The following is a 13,458-nucleotide window of genomic DNA, read 5'->3' as shown; positions in this document are numbered from 1 at the left end:
ATTAAATATAGAGCTTAAAATAGCAATTTATCATTATCTTTTAAGGTTCTGTGAGTTGACTGGGCTCAGATAGGTGGTTTTCACGTGGGGTCTCCTATGTGACTGCAGTCAGTAACAGCTGGAACGAGTCATCGGAAGTCTTGACTAGATATCCAGGATGGCTCCTTTAGTCACATGTCTTGGCATTTTGGTGCTCCTTGGCCTCTCTTTCTCTTCTCAGTATATCTCATCCTCCAGAGTCTTTCCATATGACTTGAGTCTTTCACAGCATGATGGTCTCAGGATAGTGTGGTCTCACTCTTTACATGATGGCTATCTTCCAGGAAGTGGGAAGGCCAGCTGTTTTATCTTTGTTAGTTACAGGGCCTTCCTAGATGAAAGGGGATGAAAACATAGACTTACCACTTGATGGATCAGTGGCAAAGTCACATAGCAAAAGAATATATGGCATTGGGGTATTCTGTCCATCTTTGTTCTTTCTGCTACAGACCATATACTGGGTCATAAAGCAAGTCTCAACAAATTTCCAATAATAGAACTATTCAAAAGTAGGTCCTCTGATAGAAATTATTTCAAGCATCTCTTCCGACCACAGTGGTATGCAACTAGAAATCAACCACAGAAAGAGAAACAAGAAAAAAAGAGTGCACAGAGACTAAACAACAACTAAGAAACCAATGGGTCAATGATGAAATCAAAGAGGAAATTAAAAAATACCTTGAGACACAGTGGCCCTGCGGCAAGCACAAGCGCGTCCTCATTTTCGCGTCCTACATGACCATGGTGATAGAGTATGTGAAGCCCTCCGAACTTAAGAAGAACATGAACGAGACCTTCCAGGAGAAGTTCCCGCACATCAGGCTGACGCTGAGCAAAATCAGGAGTTTAAAACAAGAGGTGCGAAACCTGTTTGAGGAGTGCGGCCTGGAGCCCGTGATGGTGTCCATGGCCTACATGTACTGTGAGAAGCTGGTCGTACAGGGCAAGCTCAACAAGCAGACCCACAAGCTGTGTGCGGGCACCTGCATGCTGCTGGCCGCCAAGATCAGCAGTAACCTGTGCAGGAACGACGTGAAGCAGCTCATCAGCAAGTTAGAAGAGAGGTTTCAATTCAACAGACGGGACCTCATCGGGTTTGAGTTCACTGTGCTCGTGGCCTTGGAACTTGCTCTGTACCTTCCCAAGAGCCAGTGTTGCCTCATTACTGATGCCTCACGCAGCAGTTATAGCCTGGCCCACCTGCCCCTGCACCCTGGTGCCCCGGCACCCCGGCGCTGCGGCACGCATGTGGGCCCAGGGTGACTCCAGGCCCTGCGGTGAGGGTGCGCTGGCCTTCCTGGCTGGTGCTGCTCCTCCTTCCCACCCTTGCTTGCTAGGGGGATTCTGCTTTCATTCCAAAGCACACCACTCCACCACAGTATCTCTGAGAATCTTCCTGCATTCTCCCAGAACTAAATGTGGGGTATGTTACTGTTTCTTTTCTTCCTGTGCCTGAGACTGGTCTGGCACCAGGAATTTGATTTGCGATGCACGGTGGTGAATCCTGACTTTGAAGCATCTTTTTCCTTCTTGGCATCACCTGGCCTTCTGCAGACTGTTGTAGCCACTTCACTAGCATCTCAGTGGTGATCTGGGTGTCCAGATCTTCCTCAATACACTGAATTGCTGAGTTAACCTGTTGAAGCATCAATCTTGGCTAGTTCTGGTCGGTGTGGAAACTGCACTGTGGAACACACCCACCCCAGCCCTGCCCCATTAGCCTGACTACCTCCCAGCCCAGCCCCTGGGGCTTGTCCGCCCACCTCCCTGCATCCCACAGACAGAGCTCTGGCATCCACCTCGGCCAGCGAGAGCAGGCTGTGGTTTGTCTTGATCTCATCTTTTACTCTTGGACCTGTTCTTCTGAGGATTGTATCACTGTGAAATCCCAATGCCCCGAGAGTCACACCCCTCAACAACCTCGCCCACCCCGTGCAGGGGCCCACCCTTCATCTCTCAGCCGGAAAACCCCTCTTGCCTGTGACACTTTGGACCTTCAGGATGATGGGACTGCCAGCTCTTAATCTTCCTAAGTAATATTGTGGAGAAAACAGCTTATTTTTTGTCATTTAGGATGTAGTTCTGTGTTTTTTTTTTTTTAAGATAATAAAAACTGGTTAAATGAGGTCTGCTGAAGCTGTGACTTAAACCACACTTGACCCCTGAGCGGGGAGGAAACTGACCTCACAGCCCTGCCTCCCCAAAGGGCTGGTGCCTGTGCCTTCCCCCTGGGCAGGAAGGAGAAGCTCATTGGCCAGTGCAGCCTGCCCCAAGCAGACCCTGAGGGCAGGTCTGTGCCCACACGTCAGCTCCTCTGTACCATCTCCGCTCACAGCCCTGCCAGAAATACCGAAGACCAAGGACTGAAGTTTCTCCCTTCATGGGTCAGCTGCTCTAAGTAAGGACCATGTTGGCTGGGCCATTAATCTGCTTCCCCACTGCTGTCCTATCAACTTGTCACTGGAAGGGCCCCAGGTCAGCCTGCCCTACATGCCATATATGTGGACTGGTGCTTTTGCAGCAGGGAGATGCCAGCCCTCATCACTGCACTCAACCACCAGCAACTCGGCCTGGACCCCAGCAGAGGTGCAGGGGGCTGCCTGCAGACCTGCTCCCACCGTGTTGGCTGCTGCTCCTCCTTCCTCAGTCGCTCACTTCCCAGGGGACTGCAGGATGGAGCATGAAGCCCAAATCTGTATTCTACCCGTATTGAGGAGTGCCCCTTCCCTGCCTCCCCAATATGGCCCCCAAACCTCGATGTGCACCAAGGGGGGCTTGGAGGATGAGGCTGCTATGCCCCAGGCAACTATTCTGGAAAGTGACCTGTCCTGCCACCACAGCGTCTCAAGTCTTAGTGACACTCCTGTTACAAGCACTGCAAGGGACTGACTTCCAAAACTTATGTCCTGGTTTATACTTAACTTTGAGGGACACACTTTGGGAATTTCTATACAAATATTAGAATGGCTGATACAGTAATTTAAGTTTGAATATTTATGTAGTGAGATTTAGTCATTTACCAAACCCATCTGTAACCTTCCCTTTAGTGTGTCATTTTTAACAATGCAAGAGCTGCCACCATGTGGTATTCGAGCAAAGCCAATATTCAAGGCAAATTTCAGCCTAAACCGTCTCCCTCTAGAGCCAGCCCAGCTCTCCATGCATCCAAGGGCCTGGTGCCACCCCCTAAGCCCCCAGCAGGCACTGTGGATTTAAATGTTCTAAGCAGGCTATCAGATTCAATGTCAAGTTGTGTATCATGGATCTGTTTGCAAATAGTGATGCATTTGTCCTTTAAGTAAATTTGGTTTTTCAAAAAAAAAATCACCTTAAGACAAAGACAATGAAAACACAACCACACAAAATCTATGGGATGCATCAAAAATAGTCCTAAGAGAGAAGTTCATAGAAAACAAGAAAACAAGAAAAATCTCAAATAAACAACCTAAACCTACCAACTTAAAGAATTAGAAAAAGATAAACAAACAAGACCTAAAGTCAGCAGAAGGAAGGAAATAATAAAGATCAGAGAGGAAATAAATAAAATGGAGATTAAAAAATAGAAAAGAATCAATCAAGCCAACAGCTGGTTTTTTGAAAGAGAAAACAAAATTGATAAGCCTCTAGCCAGGCTCATCAAGAAGAAAAGAGAGAGGACCCAAATAAACTAAGAAATGAAAGAGGAGAAATAACAACCAATATCACAGATATACAAAAAACCCAGAAGAGAATACTGTGAACAATTATATGCCAACAAATTGGACAGCCTAGAAGAAATGGACAAATTTCTAGAAACATACAGTCCACGAAAACTGAGTCAAGAAGAAATAGATATACTAAAACTACTATATATAAGCAACAAGCTTCTGCATAGCACAGGGAACTATATTCAATATCTTATACTAACCTATAATGAAAAAGAATATGAAAATGAATATATGTATGTATATGTATGACTGAAACATTATGCTGTGCCCCAGAAATTGACACAATATTGTAAATTGACTGTACTACAATTAAAAAAAAAAGAAGAAATAGATAATTTGACCAGACCGATCACTAGAAGTGAAATAGAATCTGTAATTTAAGAAACTCAAACTGTAGTCCAGGATAGATGGTTTCTGCGGAATTCTACCAAACATACAAAGAAGAGCTTATACCAATCCTTCTCAAACTCTTCCAAAAGACTGAAGAGGAAGGAACACTCCCAAATTCATTCTATGAAGCCACCACCACCCTGATACCAAAATCAGACAAAGACACTACCAAAAAGGAAAATTATAGGCCAGTACCTTTGATGAATATACATGCAAAAACATTCAACAAAATATTAGCAAACTGAATCCAACAACACATAAAAAAGATTATACACCATGATCAAGTTAGATTCATCCCAGGGTCACAAGGATGATTCAACATACACAAATCAACCAATGTGATATACTACATCAACAAAAGAGAAGACAAAAATCACATGATCATCTCAATAGATGCAGAAAAAGCATTTGATAAAATTCAACATCCGTTCATGATAAAAACTTTTACCAAAGTGGGTATAGAAGGAATATAACTCAACATAATAAAAGCTATTTATAACAAATACACAGCCACTATAAGACTCAATGGTGAAAAGCTGAAAGCCTTCCTACTAAAATCTAGAACAACACAAAGCCACTCTCACCACTTCTGTTCAACATAGTGTTACAAGTCCTAACCACAGCGACAGACAAGAAAAAGAAATAAAACGGATCCAGATAGAAAGAGAAGAGGTAAAATTGTCACTATATGCAGATGACATGTTACTATATATACCCTAACAACTCCACACAAAAACTACTAGAACTGATAAATTAATTCAGCAAGGTAGAAGGATACAAGATTAACTGACAGAAATTTGTTGCATTTTTTCACGTGAACAATGAAATATCAGGAAAGTAAAAAAAAAAACTCTTAAAAATCACATCAAAAAAATACTTAGAAATAAACTTGACCAAGGAGGTGAAAGTCATACACTGAGAACTATAAAACATTGATAAAGGAAATTAAAGATGAGTTAAAGAAATGGAAAGATACCTCATGCTCTTGGATTGGAAGAATTAATTGTTAAAAATGGTCATACTACCCAAAGCAATCTACAAATTTAATGCAATCCCTACCAAATTACCCATGACATTTTTCACAGAACTAGAATAAGTAATCCTAAAATTTATATGGAATCACAGAAGACCCAGAATTGCCAAAGCAATACTGAGGGAAAAGAAAGCTGAAGGAGTAACCTCGCCATACTTCAGACAATACTACAAAGCTACAGTAGTTAAAGCAACATAGAATTGGCATAAAAACAGACATGGATTAATGAAACAGAATAGAGAGTCCAGAAATAAACTGACACATCTACAGTAAACTAATCTTCGACAAAGGAGACAAGGATATACAATGGAAAAAAGATAATCTCTTCAACAAATAATGTTGGGAAAGTTGAACAGCTGCATGTAAATCAATGAAGTTAAAACACTCCCTCACACTATACACAAAAATAAACTCAAAATGGCTTAAAGACTTAAACATAAGACAGGACACCATAAATCTCCTAGAAGAGAACATGGGCAAAACGTTCTCTGACATAACTCGTAGCAGCGTTTTCCCAGATCAGTCCCCAAAGGCAATAGAAATAAAAGCAAAAATAAACAAATGGGACCTAATTAAACTTATAAGCTTTTGCACAACAAAGAAAGCCATAAACAAAACGAAAGGACAACCTACAGAATGGGAGAAAATATTTGCAAATTATGTGACTGACAAGGGCTTAATTTCCAGAATATACAAACTGCTCATACAACTTGATAACAACAACAAAAACCCAGTCAAAAATGGGCAGAAGACCCAAACAGACATTTCTCCAAAGAAGACATACAGATGGCCAGTAGGCACGTGAAAGGATGCTCAATATGGCTAATTTTCGGAGAAATGCTGATCAAAACTACAATGAGCTATGTCCATCAACAAATGATTGAATAAAGAAGTTGTGGTGTGTATATATATGCAACAGAATGCTACTTAGCCATAAAAAAGAATGAAATAATGCCATTTGCAGCAACATGGATGGACCTAGAGAATATCATACTAAGTGAAGTCAGTCAGACAGAGAAAGACAAAAATATGGTATAACTTATATGTGGAATCTAAAAAATGAAACAAATGAACTTACAAAACAGAAAGTAATTCACAGACATAGAAAAAACTTGTGATTAAAAAAGGGGAAAAGGAGGGGATAAATTAGGAGTTTGAGATTAGATATAAATTACATATAAAATAGAGAAAAAACAAGGTTCTACTGTATAGCACAGGGGACTACATTGAATATCTTGTAGTAACCTATAATGAAAAGAATATATATATGTATAACTGAATCATTATGCTGTACACCAGAAACTAATACAACATTGTAAATCAACTGTACTTCAGTAGAACAACAACAACAACAAAAGAATATATCCTCTGACCACAGTTCAATTAAGCAAGAAAACACTAAGAAATAACTAGAAAACCTTCATATTTGAATTTTAAAAGATATACTTCTAAATAATCCATGCATCAAAAAATAAATCGCTGTGGAAATTACAAAATACTTTAAATGATAATAAAATATAAAAGTGGGATACAGCAAACAAACTGTGGGATGCATGCTTTGGGAAGTTGCATAGTCTTAAATACGTACTTTAGACAAAAACACAGACTAAAAATCAATGATCTAATAAGGATCCATCTCAAGAAACCAGAGGAAAAAATCACCAAAAAACTCCCAAGGAAAATAAAAGGGAGGAAATAATATAAGAGGAAATAACTTAAGAGGAGACATTAATAAAATAGGAAACAAACCTGTAATAGAAAGGAACAGCAAATCAAGAAAATGTTTCTTTGAAATGACTAATTAAATTGGTACAGTTCAGGCAAGACTGGTCAAGAAAAAGAGGAAGAAGTGTATATAACCGTTATCAGAAATAAAGAGGAATACATCTAAGGCCCTACAGACCTTAAAAAAATTATGAGAGAAATCTGACCAAATTTATGCCAATAAGTTAGAAGATTTAAATGAACTGTCTAAATTCCTAGGAAATATATTTTACTAAACCTGACACAAAAAAGAGAAAATTTGATTAGTCCTATAACTATAAAGTTTATAAGATAAAAAACTTCCTTACAACCCCATGAGTTACTAGTGTTGTGATCTTGGCAAGCTATGTACCTGTTCCCCCATCTGAGAAATGAATAATAATATAATGTCATAGGTAAAATACTGTGAGGATTAAATGAGATAATGCCTGTAAAAAGCACTTTGCACATTGGCCTAGTAGTTGCCACACGCTCAGTGTAGGCTAGCCATTTAGTCTCCTTTACAGCTCTGGATGTGTATAACTGAGTCCAAAAACGTGTTCTGTAGGCGCCCTGGTATGCATGTTCTGAAAGGTAAAAGGGCTTGGTCTCTCTTTTTCTGAAGTAAAAGTGCTCGGGGGCAATAGATGCCTCTGAAATTTTAAAACAAAATTGAAAACAAATCAGTCTTGTTCTTAAATCAGATTCTCTGGTTTCCTTCTGTACATCTGCCTCAATGCCAGTTTTGGAATTTTTCCTGCTGCTGTGGGTGCAACTTTTGTATGTATGCAAAACTGCCTACATACCTCCAGGCATGAATCCCAACTTTAGTGGCTTGGAAGAGACTATCACAACTTATAATTTACACTCCAACCCAGCCAATGGCTGTTTGCATCTTCTTTTGTGTCCCAGGTTGGTATCCTATTCCTGTTCTGACTTCTCCTGTGATCCCCTAGGCATGCAATACTTTCTAGCCAGAATATCGCCCGTGTCTTCTGTGTCACAGAAAGTTATTTTTGACTTATCTGATCTCTTCTCATACTTTGTCGTTCTGGGACTTTGCTCAAATCTGGTTGTGTAACATTCTTTAGGAGATTCCCCCTGCCTTGATCGGAGGGCTCTTCATTCCTCTAGTCCCTACCTCTGCTGCTATCAGTTTGTGACATAGACCTACCTCATCTCCTCCTGGAACTCCCAGCCTCGCTTCTGGGGAGCTCTTTGCAGCATTGCCCTCTTAAACAAGGGTGCCTGACAGCTGTGGAACCCTCACCCCTCTGATAGCATTTGTTTCTCTGTCACCCTGTTGTAATTTCTTCTATTCTGCTCTTTGGAGTCCATTTCATTTCCTTGTCCTAATTAGTTTCTTCAACACACCTCCTCTGTATTGTGTTTCTTTCTCATCTGTCCGGTTTTTTAAAGCTATTTCTTTCCCTCCCTCCATTGCAACTATTCAACTCCTGTCCTGCCTGCAAGCATCATCTCAAAGGATAAGTCTGAATGAAGCCTCTTTCACAGGTTCCTCTTTTTGCTTCTCTCTCCACAGGACTCTTAATCTACTTTATAGCATTTTGGGTACTCAACTTAAAATGATAATTATTTGTGTATAATTATTGTGTATAATCATTTGTGCCCTCTATTGGATACTTAAGGACTTGAGGGCAAGGATGTTTCTTACTCATCTTTGCAGCTCCCACAGCACTCAACGTGGTGCCTGGAACATGAGAGTTGTTCAGGAACTATTTGTTGAATTGTATTTATGAACATGAGACCCCAAAGGATAAAGGCAAGTGTTTTCCTCAGTTTCCAGGCTGAGACCAACAGTGCCCTGAGGGGCTTCCTTGTTTAATCAGGAATTGAGTTGTGTGAACCTGGAGGTGCCAGATGAAACAAAAGCTTCCTTAAAACATGTTCATCTGTCTCTTAAGAATTGTATCATTCATTTATTCAGCAAACATCTATTGATGACTAAGTGCTAAGCCTACTGTGAAGAGAGATGTCAGAGAGTAAGACAAATGCCATTAAAGTATTAGTAACCTAGTTTAGGAGTTTGAAACATAAACATCTGACTGTAAGGCAAAGTGAAATGCTATGATAAAGTATAGACCAAATTCTCTGAGAATACTAGTCCTTGATTTCAGGAGGGGAAAGAAGAGGGACACTGGGGTAGATGACAGTGGTTCAGAAGAAGAGAAACTTAGTTTTCCCAGTGGACTCCTATCATCAGCATGACAACAAGGCCCTTCAAATATTCCGGTGCACCCCTCAAATTCCTGCACCTGATGGGAGTGGGAGGTAAGGTGGAAAGGAGGAAGCTAGTCAGGTTACTGTAGGCCTGTGCTGTCTAGTACAGTAGCCATCAGCCAGATATAGCTATTATTGGGCACTTGGAATGGCTACTCTGAACTGAGATGTACATAAGTATAAAATAGGCACTGAATTGTTGAAAACTTAGTATAAAAATAATTTTATATTGACTACATGTTGAAAATAATATTTTGGATATGCTGGGTTAAATAAAATGTATTATAAAATTAATTTCATCTATTTTTACCTTTTTACTATGACTACTTGACAATTTAAAATAGACACAGAGTTAGCATTATACTTCTGTTGGACAGCAGTCTTTTTAAGTCTGTTCCCCAGGTTCAGGGAGCCTAGAAAATTTGGAAAACATTTGAAGGAAACAGATTTTGTTACTGAACCAGGACCCCAGCCCAGTGGTACTTACTAGTTCTGACCTGGATCTAACCCCTAGAGACTTCAGTCATCACTTGGGTCTGGGCTGGGGCAATGCCGTGTCAGAGATGGGAAACTTGGTTCTCTCCCTACAGCATTTTCCTGTGACCTTAGTCACAGGGACAAATGTGATAGGGAGTTTGTTTGTTTTCTGTGTTTCTTTCAAGCAGCTTCCTTGAAGCTTCTGAAAAACAAAGGGGGCTGGTCTGGTTGAGTCTTCCATAACAACTAGGCCTTTGATCATTAATCAGTTAGGTTAGTATACTGCTTGCCCAAGGTAAGGGCAGGGTTTGTATCAAATTGTGACTGATCTTTAAATATCTTTAAGACGATATGCATTACTAACAAAAACTCTGAGGTATGAGAATAACAAAGCCTTAGTGGAGGAGCTTCAGCTCCGTTAGCACAGTAAGCTGCCCATCACTGCCATCTAGATTCCCAACTACCCAACTGTACCCTACTGCATTTACCCTTTGGTTCTGACCAGTCACAACCCTCTGACTAATGCTCTCAGATTCTGCCCACCCACCAATAATACCCTTAATACTTTCTCACCTCCAAGCCTTGACTCCTGATATTCTCTTTGCCAGGAATATTCTCCTGTTTCCTTATGCATTACTGTTTCATGATCTGTTTTTTAAAATGAGATGAAACTACCACATGTACTCTTTTGTTTTAATCAAGCTCTTTTGCAAGAAATAAGGATTAATAGTACAGCTCAAGTAATGGGAATTTATTTTAAGATGACATATGACAATAAGGAAGATAGGCAACCATAAAAATGCGAGAACAGGAACTCTTCTGGATGCATGATGGCTCTAGGAATCTCGTTAACGGATCTTTACTGTACTGTTATGCCATTTATATGACTTAGTTACTAAAACTTTGCTTATTGGAGGAGTTCCCACTTCTCCTGACTTCCTCGGCATCCATTCTGTATCTCTTCTTGACCTCATTACTTTTGCATACTCAGAACATGTTTCCTCATAACTTAGTCCTACTCAAGAACTACAACTTGCTCCTGGCCCCACAACTTCCTCCCTCCTTACATCTTTTTAGCTTCAGTTTCTGCCCCTAATTGCCTGATTCTCTCCTTTATTTTCTATTTCAGATTCTCGAGATCAGCCTGTTGCTTTCTTACCTTTTAGGCAGAACTTTCTCCACTAAGCTGCATCGTTAGTATCTGATCAGCCTGTGGATCTGGCTGACTTTGGGGAATCGAGTGCCCACACATGGTCCAATCAACTGTGGACCAACATGGTGGCCCGAGTTCTCTCTCAGCTATGTCTATGAGCATGCCAGTCTCTATGATTGCTGTGTCCAGGACACTTTAACTCATATCATCTTATTTTAATCCTTGTAACAATCGTGACAATAGATATCATCCTATTTTCTATAGATGAAGAATGGAGGGAAAAGAGAGGTTACGCAAGGCAAAACCAGCATTCAATTCCAAATCTGCCCTCAGATATCACCATACAGAAGCCTCAATGAGGCATGTTAAGTGAATTCTATTGAAACAAAATTACAAGGCAGAGAGATGTCAAGGGTAGGACAGTGCTACTGCTGCCCTCTGTTCTTCCCACAACTGCATAAAGGACAGGTTTTTCTAGGAGAACTCACCCATAGTTGATGAATGTGTGTGTATGTGTGTGACTGTCCTGTGGGTTCAAACCAGGGATATTACTTAGAATAAAGCCTAGTGGATAAAGTCTAAAACAGATCCATCTCGTACCATAATCCACCTTAAGGTAAATGGTAAATACAGATATAGCATCTTAACCTAATATAAAAATCTAGATTTAGAAAACAAGTCAATGAAAATATAATTTTTTTTCCTGTTGAACCCTGGGTTATAGGATTGGTATGGGAATGGTTTGAGGAAAAGCCCTAGGCTTAAGTCTCTTCAGATTCCTCTCTATCCCAGAAAAAAGCAGTCAGGAAGATTCTGCACATGTGAGTACAGGGTATGTGTGGTGGGGCCAACTGAAGATGGTAAATTAGTTTCTAATTACTAACACACCTCTCCCTGATTAATGAGGAGATGGGAAAAGGTGAGAATTGGGTGAAATATTGAAAGGGAAGCTGTTAGAATAATGCCTGACTGTATTAGTTTACCATGGCTGCTCTAATAAATTACCGCAAACTTAGTAACTTAAAACAACACAAATTTGGGAGATGGCAGAGTAGGAGACTCCTGCCTCTATCCCTCTACAAAGATCAATAATTTGACAGCTGTGCAGGAATAAAAACAGCTGTGGAGTTCACTTAAGAAACTTCAGCAACACAGTTGAACAAAAAATTTGAAAATAACCACACAAAAAGGGAAGGAAGACATCTTCATTTGGCCTCCATCATCCTATCCCCCATGCTAGCATTGCTCAGCAGTAAGACAGAACTCCGCAGCTAGAGCTCACCAGGAAAAGAACAGGTTGAGCAACCAGCTTCCTCAGCCTCTGGGGGTACTACGTGAAGGACCTGCTTCAATTTCACCCCACTCAGACTGGCAAAGCTGAGATGTATAGAGATGGCTAGGGACAAGAAGGCAAAGCAGGGTCTACCAGTAGTTGTCAAGCAATTAGCACAACCACAGTTCCCAGTAGCCTGCTCTGCAGGTGACCCCAGCAGCTTTCAACACTGAAGGAACCCACAGCCTGCATAGCTGCTGTGGACCCTTAGCAGATTTCACTGGCTTTTTCCCACGGGTAGTTGCATTTGCTAATGCCAGCTGCCTGAGTCCTTTCCCTCGCTTACTGGAGCTCAGGAACCACACTGGCAGCCAGCCCAGGCCTCTGCAGCTGCGACAGTGCAAGATGCCAGACTCAACCTTTGTGGCTGAATCCCAGCACTGCGTGTGCTTGGGGACAGCCTCTCCAGCTATGTACTTGGTCGCCACTGGCCTGATGCCTGTCACCAGACTCCACTCCTATGTAAATGTCCATGGGGAGACAATGCAGCCAAGGGAGAACACACCAATGGCGTGGGCTCCTGCAGCTGCTTGCGGGCCTGGATCAGGCCCTGTCTTCTGCTGCTGGCCTGCACAACAACGCTCACCAGCAGTTAGCCCCTCCAGCTGTGTACCTGCCTGCCCTTTGCCCAGTTCCGGTCGGGCTCCATTGCCATGCACCCTTGGTGAGACCCAGCAGCCACGGTAGTACACATAGGTGCAGGTGCCAGTATGTACACAGTTGGCCTAGCCCTTGCTGCCTGTCCTGGTCCCCCCACTATGTGTTTGTAGCTATTCCCTGCCATTATAGGAACCAGCAGCTGGCCCCCACAGCTGGTGTGTGCACACCACCAGGCACCACTGCTGCTTACCTTGGTCCCTAGCTTCTGAATCTGGAGGCAGTGCTGAAGACCCCAACAGCCCTTGCAGTCTCTTCAGACTCCCAACAGCACTTGCCAAGGGCCATGCAGTTGTCGATGATGTGGACACCAACGGCCTGAGTCCGTAAGTCACAATGACCACCAGACCTGGTGCTACCAAAGAGAGTTTATCACCAGTAGACCTGTCTTATTAGTAGAAATGCTGAAAGGAGTTCTTCAAGCTGAGATAAAAGGATGCTATCTAGTAACAAGAAAACATATGAAAATAAACATCATACTGGTAAAGGCAGGCATATAGTTATATTCATAATACTCTAATACTGTAATATGGTGATGTATTTGACCACTTAATATAAAGATTGAAGGATGAAAGTATTAAAAATACCTGTGGGTACAATAGTTTGTTAATGGATACACAATATAAAAGATGTAAAGTGTGGCATTGAAAAACAAAACATAAAATGGGAATAAAAAGTTAGAGTT

The 13,458-nt window shown here is 41.4% G+C and overlaps 1 protein-coding gene and 1 pseudogene across 1 annotated transcript in view; both read left to right on the top strand.

The window, feature by feature from the left end:
- The window catches only part of SORD (sorbitol dehydrogenase), a 74,627-nt gene that overhangs the window by 8,270 nt on the left and 52,899 nt on the right, over positions 1–13,458 (top strand). The window lies entirely within an intron of this gene.
- Positions 733–1,229, top strand: LOC140696724 (CDK5 and ABL1 enzyme substrate 2-like; annotated as a pseudogene).

This window comes from Vicugna pacos, chromosome 6 (genome assembly GCF_048564905.1).
Source record: "Vicugna pacos chromosome 6, VicPac4, whole genome shotgun sequence".
In the NCBI taxonomy this organism is placed as follows: domain Eukaryota; kingdom Metazoa; phylum Chordata; class Mammalia; order Artiodactyla; family Camelidae; genus Vicugna; species Vicugna pacos.
Note: the sequence above shows the minus strand (reverse complement) of the source record. Positions and strands in the feature narration are given on the sequence as shown.